Genomic DNA, 16,078 nt, shown 5'->3' with positions numbered 1-16,078 from the left:
AGGAGAATGGCTTGAACCCGGGAGGCGGAGGTTGCAGTCAGCCAAGATCATGCCATTGGACTCCAGCCCAGGCAACAAGAGTGAAACTCTGTCTCAAAAAATAAAATAATATAAAATAAAGCAATGCTCTTTATAGAATGAATTTTCTTTTTTTTTTTAATGGTAAAAAGATATACATATATTTAGCATTAGCCAGCTGGATTCAGTTTAGATGATCCCAATTTTGTTGGCAACACCCAAAGCATCATAATCAGGAGCCAGTCGAACATATGCCTTCTTCTCTCCATCAGGCCGAATCAGTGTGTTGACCTTGGCCACATCCATGTCATAGAGCTTCTTCACAGCCTGTTGGATCTGGTGCTTGTTGGCTTTAACATCCACAATGAACACAAGTGTGTTGTTGTCTTCTATCTTCTTCATGGCGGACTCAGTGGTCAGCGGAAACTTCACGATAGCATAGGGGTCCAGTGTGTTTCTCCTGGGGGCGCTCTTCCAAGGATATTTGGGCTGCCTCCGGAGTCACAGTGTCTTGGGCTGCTGGAAGGTGGATGATGTGCGGATCTTCTTTTTTTTGTGGCTGTGGACACCTTTCAACACTGCCTTCTTGGCCTTTAAAGCCTTCGCTTTGGCTTCGGCTTTAGTGGGGACAGGAGCTTCCTTCTCCGCTTTGGGTGCAGTCTTGTGAAAAGGGTCCTGAATTTTCTATATTATTCACTATAAAGAATGTCTTTTTAACCACATCAGTAATATGTCTATAAGTTACAGGTCATTACCTGGAAATTGAAAATATTTTTATGAAAGACTTCTCATTTTGATGTTTATTGTGTAAGGATCTCACTTAAGTTTATATCACCTTTGATAACTATATCCTCAACGTGTATACTCTAAAAAATTACCAGATTATTTTATGATTGGTAGAGTTCATAATTTTGCAAGAATTGGGCAAATCTCACAGACAGGGACAGGTGGAAGAGCATTCCCCCAGGGGAGCTTTAAAGGAGTACATTCTGGCCCTGTGGAGAATTGCCTCCTCTTCAATTCCAGTGGCATATGGTTAGATTTGGGCACACAAATGCTATGCCAAATATGGCATTTATTGTCTCAGTTCAGATGCCAGGCCAGGCTGAAGTTTACAGCTGTATCCTGGTTGAAATTCTAAAACAATAGGAGTCTATTCTCTTAATCTAGTATACCCTTAATCTAGAATGATGGCATTATTGGCGTCTAGAATTATTTTCTTTCGTATTTTATAGGATGATAATAAAACCTATTCCCATAGGGATTGTGATGAGCAGACCTGAATTCAGTTCTGAATTGTCAAAAGTGAAATAAAAAAGCTTTTGTTTGTGTGGTCTTAGGTAGCAGAAATGTAATTATAAGTAAGCCCTAATTTATTCTAAGTATACTAGTGTGTGACCCTAGTGAATGTATGGTCTCTTTATAAACTAGCAGTAGTAGCTATTTGATGTAATTCTTTCCAAAAAGTTTCTAGCTGGCCAGGCTAAGTTCTCATGCCTTTGGTTGGTATAGCATATGGACATTTATCTTGGCAGTGATTACATGTAAGTATAAAAGAAATACTTAAAATGCAATAAAATGAGCAAATCTGTTTCGGAAGACTAATGTTTCTTGCTAATCATAGAGTACCTAGGATAACATGCATAATGTTGGTCATCGAAACTGAGGAAAGCTTAACTATTATACTATATTGGATAGGCCTAATCTAGAAGTATCTGTATAACCAGAGTTCTTTTCTTTTCTTTTCTTTTCTTTTCTTTTCTTTTCTTTTCTTTTCTTTTCTCTTTTCTTTTTTAAGACGGAGTTTCACTCTTGTTGCCCAGACTGGAGTGCAATGGAGCAATCTCAGCTCACTGCAACCTTCATCTCCCAGGTTCAAGTGATTCTCCTGCCTCAGCCTCCCAAGTAGCTGGGACTACAGGCATGTGCCACCATGCCTGGCTAATTTTGTATTTTTAGTAGAGACAGGGTTTCTCTGTGTTGGTCAGGCTGGTCTCGAACTCCTGACCTCAGGTGATATGCTTGCCTTGGCCTCCCAAAGTGCTGGGATTACAGGCGTGAGCCAGCCTCCAAGAGTCCTTTTCTAAGAGGTCTTACCTGTAGCCTCTTGATAAGGATACCAACTCTAGGCCGGTACATATAGGTGGCCATATTCTATGTTGCATGACTTTACCATCTTAACCACATCTCAGAAAATTTGACCTAAAGCAGTCAGGTAGTTTGAAGGCTGACAGATTTAATGATCTAGTATATGTGTTTTATCTAACTGATGATAGTGACATAGTGGACTGATCAGATGGTCTCTCTTAGGAAATGTTTAATTTGAAATAGCATTATTTGATAGCCAACAGCAATTGCTTAACCAGAAAAAAAAAAAGACAGACAAAAATGACATGAGTCAGTAGAAGCCATGAATAAGCAAGAGTAACAAGTAGGAGCTAGGTCATGAAATTTTTCACGCGTGTGTGTGTGTGTGTGTGTGTGTGTGTTGGTGGGGGTGAGAGTAGATACAAATATTTAAATTGTATCTGTATGGGAAGAGGATGGTCAACAAATTATTGCTGCCAAGGGGATAAATAACTAACTACATCATTACTTATCTACTGGATTCTGAACAACTTGAAATTCTCCATCTATGTTCCTGTACTCTCATGAGACCTGGTTAAATGACTTTCCATGAGCTTCCATGAGGCCTAGCCACACAACATACCTCTGTTCCTTATTTTCATGTGAAACCTTGTAATAACTGTTTCCAGTTGCCCTTCTCACATACACATCCACACACAGATACTTGAGACAACTTTAGTGAGTCTTTATTCTTTGTAGTCAGAGGATCCTAATTTACACAACTACTCTATGAGTTCAGTGTTTTTTATTTTGGCTCTGTTGCCAAGGCAAGGACCAATGAACGATAACAGCTTTGTGGCCACCCGAGAACGTACTGAACTTGAATAAGAAAAAGCAATCTAGGCCGGGCGCGGTGGCGCAAGCCTATAATCCCAGCACTTTGGGAGGCCGAGGCGGGTGGATCACGAGGTCAAGAGATCGAGACCATCCTGGTCAACATGGTGAAACCCCGTCTCTACTAAAAAAATACAAAAATTAGCTGGGCATGGTGGTGAGTGCCTGTAATCCCAGCTACTTGGGAGACTGAGGCAGGAGAATTGCTTGAACCCAGGAGGCGGAGGTTGCAGTGAGCCGAGATCGTGCCATTGCACTCCAGCCTGGATAACAAGAGTGAAACTCTGTCTCCAAAAAAAAAAAAAAAAAAAAAAAAAGAGGATACAGTCTCCCAAAGATCCCGCAATACTAATGTATTAGGCAGAGTTAAACTCACACAATGGCACTCAAGATCCTAGGACTGCTACATGCTGTGCTGATAAGTTTGCTAAAATGGAGGAAGCGGCAGTTTCTCAAGTCCCTTTCAGTGATCCTGTTATCTTCTTCTACTTGCTATTTTATCTCTCTTCCCTCAACTACTGTTAATATCTGAAACTGTATATAATCACCAGATTTCATTTACCATAGTTTTTTACTTAATTATTCTTTAAATTTTTCTATTTCCATGTTAAATCCAGGGAAATGTTACTTTTTCGAAAGTTTCTACTGCTGCCCGCCTCTGAAGGCCATGGGACTTACCCATTTGTTTATCAAAGCAAAAATTCCCAACATTTTGTAAATATCGCTAATGCGTTTTTATAACTGTAAAGACAATTATTCCATACTTAAAACCAATTCAAAATAAAATAAATCCTCGATACTTGTTATTTCCTGGAGTAGTAATTTTAATTAGATTCTGTTGGTTCGTAATTTTCTCCTTTGTGCCTTTATTTGGGAAATACTGTTAGTCTACCTTGCTGTTAAGTCTCTTTCCCTAACAAGAAAATGTCAGTCTTAAAGAGTCAGGAAAGCGGGCCGGGTGCGGTGGCTCAAGCCTGTAATCCCAGCACTTTGGGAGTCTGAGGCGGGTGGATCACAAGGTCAAGAGATCGAGACCATCCTGGTCAACATGGTGAAACCCCGTCTCTACTAAAAATACAAAAAATTAGCTGGGCATGGTGGTGCGTGCCTGTAATCCCAGCTACTCAGGAGGCTGAGGCAGGAGAATTGCCTGAACCCAGGAGGCGGAGGTTGCAGTGAGCCGAGATCGTGCCATTGCACTCCAGCCTGGGTAACAAGAGCGAAACTCTGTCTCAAAAAAAAAAAAAAAAAAAAAAAAAGAGTCAGGAAAGCTTTTACTTTCACTATCACATATGAAGAATGAACTAAATACCTAAACTGGAAGGTAAAACTTAAATGACGGATTCAGGACATTTCCCAAAGGGTCATATGACCAATTTAAAAGTTGGTGTGATGTGCCTAAAATAACACATTAACTCTTTTACTTGTAATAAAGGTAAAGATGTACTGATTAGTCATGCTGACATGTACATATGAAATATGCCTAAACCAAATCAAAAGAAAGTACATTCTATGGCAATGCTGAAAAGTCAGGAGCTCAATAAATATTAAGAGTATGCTCTCAAAATTTGAGAGCATTAAACACTTGGTAATTGACATAATTTAATATGCAAAAAAATGAGAAAATATGCAGGATGAGGAGTACACATAGGACATTTTTGTGATTTTCTTCATCTTGATTGCATTGCTTTCTTGTCTTCAGGAGGGAAGATTTTGACTATAAAAGTAACAAATATTTAAGAAGGAAATTCACATCTTTTCTAAATGGTATTCTTGGGCTATTTTCTCAGCAGTCTGTATTTCTGGATAAAGTTTATGATTATTGAGAAGTGTCAGTGCTTCTACAATGGAAATTTTGCCTTTGGGAAAGCTCTTAATATTTATCATATCAAAGTCATGGCCGAAAGGCAATCTGAATTCCTTTTTGTCTCTTGATGTGTTTCAGCAGCTTTTACTCGCATGGAAGACATAGGGTCTTTGGAATCAATATATGCATCTTTTAGAAATGATAGCAGCTTGTCATCTTTATGAACAATCTCTCCCTTAATTTCTAGATATAGACAAATCTGCTCTCGCAGGAGACTGTTGGTAGAGGGGTGCCTTGGAGCAGGAGAGGGCTTTATCTTGCTGATTTCCCGTTTCACACAGTTCTCTAGGTTGAAATTCCTGATCCTGCGAGTCATCGCAGCCCCCATCTGCTCATAACATGATGCCCTCAGGTTCACGCCGCAGGTGGGAACACAGGCGCAAGAAACCTCCAGGGCACCTGAGAATAACTTTCTTCTGCTGAGGCCTTGGTGATTTAGCAGGGGAATTCTACCAGACCTTTCAGGAATAAATCAGTCCAGTCCTCCCAAACACATACACTTCAATAAATGTGGCTATCTCTGGAAGGACACATGAGAAACTAGTAAACGGTTATTATTCCCAGGGAATGGAACTGGGGCTGAGGGGCATTATTAGAAAGAAGTCTTGCTTTTTCCTGTATATCTTTTATACCTTTTCTATTTTGTACCATTTGCATATGGTACTCATCCAAGTATGAGGAATTTAGAACATCTTTGTTTTACATTTGAACAAGTTGACACTATTTGACGTTTGTTCTTATGTTTACCTTAAGTTCTCATTAAATGTAGTAGGCGTAATTTCTTAAATTCCTCTCTCCCACAAAGATGTCCACCGTAATTCCTGCAACCATCATAAATGTGATGCTATATTACCAATTCTGTGATTATGTTATGCGATATGGTACAGTTGACCTTAAAATAGGGAGATTCAAGCCTAGATTATGTCAGTTGGCCTGATGGAATCATATGAGCCTTAAAAGCAGAGAGCTTTCTTTGCCTAATGGCAGGAGGGAAAATCAAAGAGACTGGAAGTATGAGAAGGATGCAGTGTGCAATAGCTGCTTTGAAAATGGAGGAGACCACTTGAGAGAGAAGGCAAGTAGCTTTGAAGAGCTAAGCATAGCTCCCAGCTTACAGCTAGGAAGGAAACTGGTCAAATTCCTGCAGCTTCAAGGAACTAGCTCTGTCAACAACCTGAAAGAGGTCGAGAGTGGATTCTTCCCCAGTCTCCAGATAAGAATCCAGCCCAACAGGCATATTGATTTCAGCTTTGTGATACCCTGAGCAGAGCCCCGCAGAGCCTACTTGGGATTCCTGTCCTACAGAGATATGAGATACTAAATGGATATTGGTTTTAGCTGCTAAATTTGTTATATAGGAGTAGAAACTAATAGAGCAAAATGACGTCCCAAAACTTAGATACATGTGGGCTTTCAGAGGCTTTAGCGATGGGAGCCGTATTCCCTCCTGTCTGGGTATGGTGGGTAGTGCCAAAGCGCTGCAGAGCACGTAGGACAGGATCATGTGTCAGTCAGAGGCCACATCATTTCCACTGGTGCCGTAAGTCGAATATGCTCTGCTGTCTTTTCATTACTTTCTTCGATTTTGTAGAGAATAAATTTTTATACCTGTCTCAGTCTTTTCCTCTTTTCAGATTGTAGTCTTAGAAGCAATTTTTTGGCATTTCTGTTTTAAATAATACTGTATTTTCAATGAAGAAGTTGGCATTTATTTTTCCTTTTTTTCTTTCTTTCTTTCTTTTTCTTTTTTTCTTTTTTTTTTTTTTGCTTTTTCTTTTTGAGATAGGGCCTTGCTCTGTCACCTATGCTTGGAGTACAGTGGTGGGACCACCACTTACTGCAACCTTGACCTTCCAGGTTCAAGCAATCTTCCCATCTTAGCCTCCTGAGTAGCTTGGATTACAGACTCCTGCCACCATGCACAGCTTTTTTTTCTTCTTCTTCTTTTTGGTAGAGACAGAGTCTCCCTGTGGTTGCCCAGGCTGGTCTCAAACTCCTGGGCTATAGCAGTCCTCCCACCTCAGCCTCCCAAAGTGTTGGGATTACAGATGTGAGCCAGTACACCTGACCTTTTCTTTGGATATCTTAGAAAATTAACTCCTACCTTTCTAAAAATTCCTGGGTTTATGTGATTGGGATTTAAGTGGTCATGAGAGAAATTCCTGATAATCATGATACTGCAGTCAAGTAACACTGGAATTCTTTGACTACTTTAGTTTTTCTAGAGTTTTACTTTAATTAACCCAATTTTATTCCATTGACAGTTTTATCCAAGACTGAATAAACATAGTTTACCTTTTAAGTTTCTCTATACCAGAACATACCTTTCAATTAATTCTTTTAATTTAACAGTGTGGGAAGCCATTATTTACTTTTTATTTAATTGATTGTACTTTTGTACACTTTTACCTGGAAAAAGTAACTTTGAGAACCACAGAGAAGAAACATATCTGTAAAGGTCACTGAAGAGTGTCAGAGGATTCAAGAGTGTGGGGAAGTGCTTCTGTGATTCCCATCACTTCACATTCTGCATAAAAAAGTCACTCAACAGAAATGCTGCAAGTCAGCGTCAGGAGTCCATAGCATCACTATCAAGTGCAATAAGACTATGAATCTCTGATACTGAGTTTTTATGCTTTTTCTTTTTGCCAGTAAGTTACATAGTCCAGTTTTTCTTTCTTAGATAACTTCAGAGGCTTGTTGTAAGCCTGCTCAGGTCAGAGAATGCCTCTGCCTTATATACAGTGTATAAGTTATAAAAAGATTTATGTATGATAAAAGTGGAACCCAGCTGGGCATGGTGGCTCACGCCTGTAATCCCAAAATTTTGGGAGGCTGAGGCAGGCAGATCACTGAGGCCAGGAGTTTGAGACCAGTCTCGCCAACATCTCTACTAAAAATACAAAAAATTAGCTGGGTGTGGTGGTGCATGCCTATAATCCCAGCTACTTGGGAGGCTGAGGCAGGAGAATCGCTTGAACCTGGGAGGCAGAACCTGCAGTGAGCTAAGATCATACCACTGCACTCCAGCCTGGGTGACAGAGTGAGACTTGGTCTCAAAAAAATTCTAGAAAGTGGCCAGGCGCAGTGGCTCATGCCTGTAATCTCAGCACTTTGGGAGGCCAAGGTGGGTGGATCACAAGGTCAGGAGTTAGCGACCAGCTTGGCCAACATGGTGAACCCCCATCTCTACTAAAAATACAAAAATTAGCTGGGCGTGGTGGCGTGTGCCTTTAATTTCAGCTACTCAGGAGACTGAGGTAGGAGAATCGCTGGAACCTGGTAAGCGAAGGTTACGGTGAGCCAAGATTGCACCACTACACTCCAGCCTGGGCGACAGAGCGAGACTCCGTCTCAAAAACATAAATAAATTAATAATAATAATAATAATAATAATAATAATAAATGAAAATTAAAAAACGAGAACCTATGAAGGAAAATTTTAAAAACTGATTTTAATTACTGTAAAGGAGTGTTGCTAGTAGAAAAATGTTTCTATATTGTTAGGATAATCAAGTTTCTTTAAAGATAATATTTTTAGCAGAAGTTATTTATCTTTAGGAAATGGAATTAAGTGTTTTACTTTGTTTTGTTTTTAATAAGATCTTTCTAAAATGAATGAGATTGTATTATTGCTGATTTCGTTGTGCATTGAGGCATTTAGAGTAGCAAAAATTATATTAGTGGTCTATGCCAAAACACGTAAAGTGGCTTTATCACTGATCTCAATTATAAAAAGGTAATAATTTGCATAATGTGATAAGAATACCCCTTGAAAGAAAGGAGGCTGGGTTTTTATTTTGTTTTGTTTTTATATCCAGTAAAATATGACTGACATCATTTAGTCAAATTATACTGAGCTTTATTTTCTGTGTAAACCGTATTTTACAAATATTATTTTAGAAGAAATTTAAATCTGCTGGGCTTAGGTTTCAGAGTTATACATAACTCACAAGTGAGCTATATGAGGTGAGTTCCTTAAAAGTCATACTCCGAGGTCTCATTTCAAAGGCTAGCTTTGTTCCAAAACCCAAACTTGGTTCTGGTAGATTATTTTCTAAGATAACTCTTGATGAGCTTTGCTATAGAAAGGGAGGTGTGGTACAGTTCACCTCAAAGTCACGTGTGGCTCTCTCTTGCGTTTGGGGTTTTCCTCTGGCATGTTTATCTTCTGAAAAATGCTTCTCTTAGGCTAAATATAGTTTGAACCCTCTACCTTATAACAGATATGACAGAGGAATGCTGATGATCAACAATGATATACAGTCCACAAAGATAAAGAAGCATAATGAATGTCAGATTGCAGGCTGCCCATGGTACATCCAGCATCAGCACACTAATTTGCTTTAACTAATTTGAATCTCTGCAGCTTTGGGACAGTATTGCAAATAGGTGGCATAATAAGCTTAAATAACAGATTTTTGTCACTTAAATACAGAAGTCTCATATTTGTCACGGTAATATTATTGACCTCATGATTTTGTTTTTATTTTTTGTTCATTGACTTCATGAATGGTTTGGCAAGAAAACAGGTAATACAGTTGCATACCTTATATTACATACGTGCTGAGGTTAGAGAATGTCACAGAGCTGTGCCCTTATTCATAAAACACTAAGGGAAGTGCCTTACTATGTTTTATTAAGCAAAGACCTTTCATTGTAGAAAGTGAGATTATTCCTTTAGAAACTATATTAATTACTGAAGGGAATTGTGAGCAGTAATATATTTTGAATTTATAAATGCCAAATGCTCATCTCACTAGATGACTATTATTCTTAATATTTTCCCATTACCTAGTTTTAACTCAGGAAATCAGTTAGACCCTTAAGGGCCTAAGCAAAAAGGAAATGTGATAGATTTATAGATTCCACCAGTGACTTAGAAATACCTTTTGCCTTTTAAATTATAACTGCAGTAGACTCAATATAAATGCTGGGTTTTTTTTGTTTTTTTTTTTTTTATTGCATTTTAGGTTTTGGGGTACATGTGATGAACATGCAAGATTGTTGCATAGGTACACACATGGCAGTGTGCTTTGCTTCCTTCCGTCCCCTCACCTGTAGTCTCACTGTCACCCAGGCTGGAGTGCAGTGGTATGATCTTGGCTCACTGTAAGCTCTGCCTCCCAGATTTGAGTGGTTCTCTTGCCTCAGCCTCTTGAGTAGCTGGGATTACAGGGCGTACTACCACAATGGCTAATTTTTAATAGAGACGGATGAGGTTTTGCCATATTGGCCGGGCTGGTCTTGAATACCTGACCTGAAGTGATCCACCCACCTCCGCCTCCCAAAGTGCTGGGCCTGCAAGGAGTACGGGACCACACCCATCCCATAAATGCTTTTTAAAATGCTCCTTCTTCCTTTCCTATGTAAACCCTTTTCAAATTTTGTTTTCCCTGCGATAACAAAGAACAAATTACATAAAACCAGGAAGCCTGATTTTATATGAAGTGTGGAAAGTTGAATTACCATTAAGCCTAATTCTAGTAGTAGAGATCAATCCATTTCCGGCCTTATTCTGGAGAGTCATAGCAAGTCTGAACCAGCCAGCCAGGTAGACCACTCTGATGGCCTCATTCAAGCTTAGAGCTTCTCCAGTCTAAAGACACTGGAGGAAACTTCTTCCCACCTTATTTAGTCCAAGAGTTCAGTTGTGCCCTGTAGAAGACTAGGAATAACTGTATCCTAGACATAAACCAAGAACAAGACATGCTTTTAGCTTCCATTAGGACCTTTGCTTAAGAGTTAGAAGGGCTGCTTCACATCTTAATTTTGCCGCTGAATAACTGTGTGATACAGGGCCTTTGACATAAGCAATTAAGTTAGAGGACTCCAGAGGCCCTGTCCAACTCTTATATCACATGAGTCTAAATTCCGCCTGTGATTTCATAGGATCCTGAAGTAAGCATTCCACTTTTATGGGCCTTGTTTTCTGCCCCTATTAAACAAAGACTTGGCTCTTGAGAGCCTCTTAAAAGCAGGTTTTCAAAAAGAAAGGCTCAAGTCAAAGACACTTTTTTTTTTAGACAGAGTTTCGCTCTTGTTACCCAAGCTGGAGTGCAGTGGCACGATCTTGGCTCACTGCGACCTCTGCCTCCCGGGTTCAAGTGATTCTCCTACCTCAGCCTCCTGAGTAGCTGGGATTACAGGCATGCGCCACCACGCCTGGCTAATTATTTATTTTTAGTAGAGATGGGGTTTATCCATGTTGATCAGGATGGTCTTGAACTCCCAACCTCAGGTGATCCACCCGCTTCAGCCTCCCAAAGTGTTGGGATTACAGGCATGAGCCACCACACCCAGCCAAGTCAGACATTTTAAAATGGATTGAGATTAAAAGGTATTTTTTTGTGTGTGGAGAATGTAGGGTGAACTCATTTATTTTCATTATGTATAGAAATTTCAGTCTGTGACCAGGCGCGGTGGCTCACACCTGTAATCGCAGCACTTTGGGAGGCCGAGGCAGGTGAATCATGAGGTCAGGAGTTCGAGACCAACCTGGCCAATATGGTGAAACTCTGTCTCTACTAAAATTACAGAAAATTAGCTGGGCGTGAGAGTGAACACCTGTAATCCCAGCTACTCGGGAGGCTGAGGCAGAAGAAACACTTGAACCCAGGAGACAAAGGTTGCAGTGAGCTGAGATCGCACCACTGCACTACAGCCTGGGGACTCTGTCTCACTTTAAAAAAAAAAAAAAGAGAAATTCCAGTTTGTTACTATAAACTACTTATAAAAATATGACTTCTTAAATTTTTCATTCTGCTACCCCAGATGTGTAGCACTCTGCTTTGTACATAGGAAACATTTAGCAACTTGTGTGTTCTCTTAAATTTAACTGAAGTACCACTTGAAAAAGTAAAGTTATATAAACTGCTTTTTAGTATTCGAAGTTTCTTTAAGCCTATTTTTAATGATGGCTTGGTGTTCATGCAATGACTTATTTTTGTTTGTATTGGCAGAGCATAGCTTTTTCTTTCTTTTTCTTTTTTGAGACGAAGTTTCACGCTTGTTACCAAGGCTGGAGTGCAATGGCACCATCTCGGCTCAGTGCAGCCTCCGCCTCCTGGGTTCAAGCAATTCTCCTGCCTCAGCCTTCCGAGTAGCTGGGACTACAGGCGTGCGCCGCCATGCCCAGCTAATTTTTGTAATTTTAGTAGAGATGGGGTTTCACCTTGTTGACGAGGATGGTCTCAATCTCTTGACCTCGTTTTGACCTCGTGATCCACTCGCCTTGGCCTCCCAAAGTGCTGGGATTATAGGCGTGAGCCACCGCACCCAGCTGAGCATAGCTTTTTCAACTGGTCAGTTAAAATGGAAAGACAACTCGTGCTCTTATTTTTAAAATATTATATAGTGCCCCATACAAATGCACTCAGATTAGACTGACCAATTAGACTGACCATAGGAATACCTGGACAGTTTTAAAACACAACTTGAACAGAAGCATCCAAAGGCCAACCACTATGTTTTACTGGACATACCTTTTGCTTTTCTATTTTATTTATTTTACATTAAAAGTTAGACCTTTGAGGCTGGGCATGGTGGCTTGCACCTGTAATCCCAGCACTCTGGGAGGCTGAGGTGGGCAGATCACCTGAGGTCAGGAGTTTGAAACCAGCCTGGCCAACGTGGCGAAACCCTGTCTCTACTAAAAATATAAAACTTAGCCGGATGTGCTGGCTCCCACCTGTAATCCCAGCTACTCCAGAGGCTGAAGCAAGAGAATCACTTGAACTCCGAAGGCAGAGGTTACACTGAGCCAAGGTCATGACACCGAACTCCAGCCTGGGAGACAGAGTCTCAAAAAAACAACAAACAAATAAATAAACAAAAAAAGTTAGATCTTTCTGCTTAAAAGCCCCAAGATAAACACATGAGAAAATCTTTCACAATTTAAAAGTTTGAAGTGTGCTCAGCCCAAAATAAACAAACAAAAAAAAGTTAGATCTTTCAGCTTAAAAGCCCCAAGATAAACACATGAGAAAATCTTTCACAATTTAAAAGTTTGAAATGTGCTCAGCCCACCTTTCTTCCCACCCCACCAAACAACTACATCTCAAGTTAATCAAGTGGTATAAAATGTCAACCTAGAATTCTACCGCTGCCCCAGAGGAGTTCTGTCTGCCCACTGTCACCTACTTTTACAGGCCTACACCAAAAACAACTTCCCTTGATAGGAAGAAGTGACTTTGTTCGGAGCTGTAAAATTATACCCAGCACCTCTGTTGTTCTTGTTCTGTATGAGTCCCAGGGCCTGAGAGCTGCAGTTTGTGAGACTTTGGATTGTCATACCCTGCCACACACCGTTAAAGACATTATTCTCTCTCAGCTTTTTATCTGCTTCCTTCTTTTGCTACCCTCTCCATTTCCTATTTTCCTCATTTAAAAAAAAATGAAATTTATTTTTGCTTTTTCAGTTGTCTAAGACTTAGGCTTTCATTTCCCGATCTGTAAATCAGGAACTACGTAATAATCTCTAAAGCCAATTCCAATACTCTGTGAAGTCATGGCATCTTATATTCATGAGTAAACAGAGTTATCTTTTTGATGATAAATTCCAATCCATAAACCGTGGATTAGAAACATAAGAATCTGGCCGGGCGCGGTGGCTCACGACTATAATCCCAGCACTTTGGGAGGCCGAGGCGGTTGGATCACGAGGTCAACAGATCGAGACCATCCTGGTCAACATGGTGAAACCCCCTCTCTACTAAAAATACAAAAATTAGCTGGGCATGGTGGCTCACGCCTGTAGTCCCAGCTACTTGGTAGGCTGAGGCAGGAGAATTGCTTGAACCCAGGAGGCGGAGGCTGCAGTGAGCTGAGATCGCGCCATTGCACTCCAGCCTGGATAACAAGAACGAAACTCTGTCTCAAAAAAAAAAAAAGAAACGTAAGAATCTGAAACCCCTTTATAACCCTCCTATCTCTGAAATTCAGATACTGCTATATTGAACTGATTGATGAATTTCAATAATATTTATACCAACATATAAATAATAATGATATATATTAATAATATTGATAATAGTGAGACACCCACAGGTGACTTGTCAGTAACTGATTTGTGATTTCCCAATTTTAAGAATATGTGTGTTCTTGTTGTAATCTATGAGGGCAAGAACCTTCTCCAAATAAAAGAAAGTTTTTCACAGATACTAATTCAGTGACTCATTTACTGACAAATTTCAGTAGGGTCTGAAACAGTATCAGATTGATCTGAAATCATAAAAAAGATTTTTAAGAGTCTGATAGGTAGAAGTTAATTTGGGGTGACAAATAACTCCTCTCTATAATTTTATTTTATTTTGTTGTTTTATTTTGAGACAGGGTCTCAGTTTGTCACCCAGGCTGGAAAGTAGTGGCACTTGTTGCAGCTTCAACCTCCCAGGCTCAAATGATCCTCCCACCTCAGCCTCCTGAGTAGTTGGGATTACAGGCATGTGCCACCATGCCTGTCTAATTTAAAAAAAAAAAATTTTATAGAGATGAGGTCTCACTATGTTACTAATGCTGGTCTTGAACTCCTGGGTTCAAGTGATCCTCCTGCCCTTGGCCTCTCAAAGTACTTGAATTACAGGCATAAGCCAACCAGGAGGCGGAGGTTGTGGTGAGCTGAGATTGTGCCATTGCACTCCAGCCTGGGTAACAAGAGCGAAACTCCGTCTCAAAAAAAAAAAAGAAAGAAAAAGAAAATAAAACAAAGGTTATTATAGTGTCATAGTTCGTCCATGTGCACCATTACAAACTGCTTGCTGACTCTTGGCCTCTTACCTTTAACTAGACTATTAGACCTTCACAATGGATTCTTGAGTCTGATCTGGAAAACAAAAAACAAAGCAGGAAAACAAAAAAGAAAGCAAAAGGTCCTACTATCTGGTAATAAGTGTCCCATCTGAGCAGGTTTAAACATCAAATAATCTTTGAAAAGTAACAATTCTGGCTGTTATTAAAAAGTTAAAAAATAACAGATGCTGGTGAAATTGTTGAGAAAAAGGAATACTTTTACACTGTTAATGGGAGTGTAAATTAGTTCAACCATTGTGGAAAGAATAATCCCCTTACTGGGTATATACCAAAAGTAATATAAATCATTCTATTATAAAACACATGCATGCATATATTCATTGCAACATTGTTCATAGTAGCAAAGTCATGGAATCAACTTAAATGCCCATCAGTGATAGATTGGATAAAGAAAATGTGGTACATATACACCATGGAATACTATACAGCCAAATGAGATTGTGTCCTTTGCAGGGACATTACTCTTAGCAAACTAACGCGGAATACTGCATGTTCTCACTTATAAGTGGGTGTTAAATGATGGTCACATAGAGGGGAGCAACACACACTGGGGACTACCAGAGGGCAGAGGGTAGGAGGGAGAGGATCAGGAAAAATAACTAATGGATACTAAGCTTCATACCTGGGTGATGAAATATTCTGTACAAAGAAACCCCCATGACACACATTTGCCTGTGTAACAAACCTGCACATCCTGTACAGTACCGCTGAACTTAAAAAAAAAGAAGAAGAAAAGAAATAATTCTTGTATATCAGTGTGCTTTAAAATGGTGTCAGGGACTGTTAAATTTTAGTAGACTTCACCAATCATTTAGTCTAATGCTTTTTTTTTTTCCAAATAAAGTAAGAGCCTCATTATCTAAGCTCACATGGTATATTTTGCAGAATCAATACAAGGAGGCATGATCACATGATCACAACCCAGACACAAAGCAGCATTTGTGATGACAAAATTCATCACAAATGTAGGTTCTTTCTGTGGTTCTTTTATGGTCCTCACTAGCTTTTGCATCAAGGTTTGTTCAATATAGACTTTAAGAAAATCAGGGAGAAAATGATTTCGTGAATAAGGGGATTCGAAATTGCATCCTGGCACCATTTATACAACTTGCAACAAAATGAAAAATGACTAGGGAGGCTGAGGTGGGAGGATATTTTATGTGTATATGTCTTAGCCATCCCCAGTGGTACACACCTACTGTCCCAGCTACTTAGGAGGCTGAGGCAGGATTGCTTGAGAAATCAAGCAACCAGAAAGTCAAGGTTGCAGTGAAGCTGTGATCACGCCACTACACTCCAACCTGGGTGACAGAGCAAGACCCTATCTCAAAAAAAAAAAAAAAAAAAAAAAAAAAAATCTAAAAATCAAATCAGTTTTCAAAAATGAAGAAGACAAGTAGAGAGGTAGGGTGGGGAATTTTC

At 39.7% G+C, this 16,078-nt stretch overlaps 1 protein-coding gene and 2 pseudogenes across 10 annotated transcripts in view; 1 reads left to right on the top strand and 2 right to left on the bottom strand.

The window, feature by feature from the left end:
* Nucleotides 1-16,078, top strand: part of RABGAP1L (RAB GTPase activating protein 1 like) — a 709,048-nt gene that overhangs the window by 555,828 nt on the left and 137,142 nt on the right. The window lies entirely within an intron of this gene.
* Nucleotides 203-2,169, bottom strand: LOC141582294 (large ribosomal subunit protein uL23 pseudogene; annotated as a pseudogene).
* Nucleotides 4,650-5,174, bottom strand: LOC101031225 (NADH dehydrogenase [ubiquinone] 1 alpha subcomplex assembly factor 4 pseudogene; annotated as a pseudogene).

This window comes from Saimiri boliviensis, chromosome 19, assembly GCF_048565385.1.
Source record: "Saimiri boliviensis isolate mSaiBol1 chromosome 19, mSaiBol1.pri, whole genome shotgun sequence".
NCBI lineage: Eukaryota > Metazoa > Chordata > Mammalia > Primates > Cebidae > Saimiri > Saimiri boliviensis.
The sequence above is the reverse complement of the archived record's forward strand: the minus strand, read 5'-3'. Positions and strand labels throughout refer to the sequence as shown.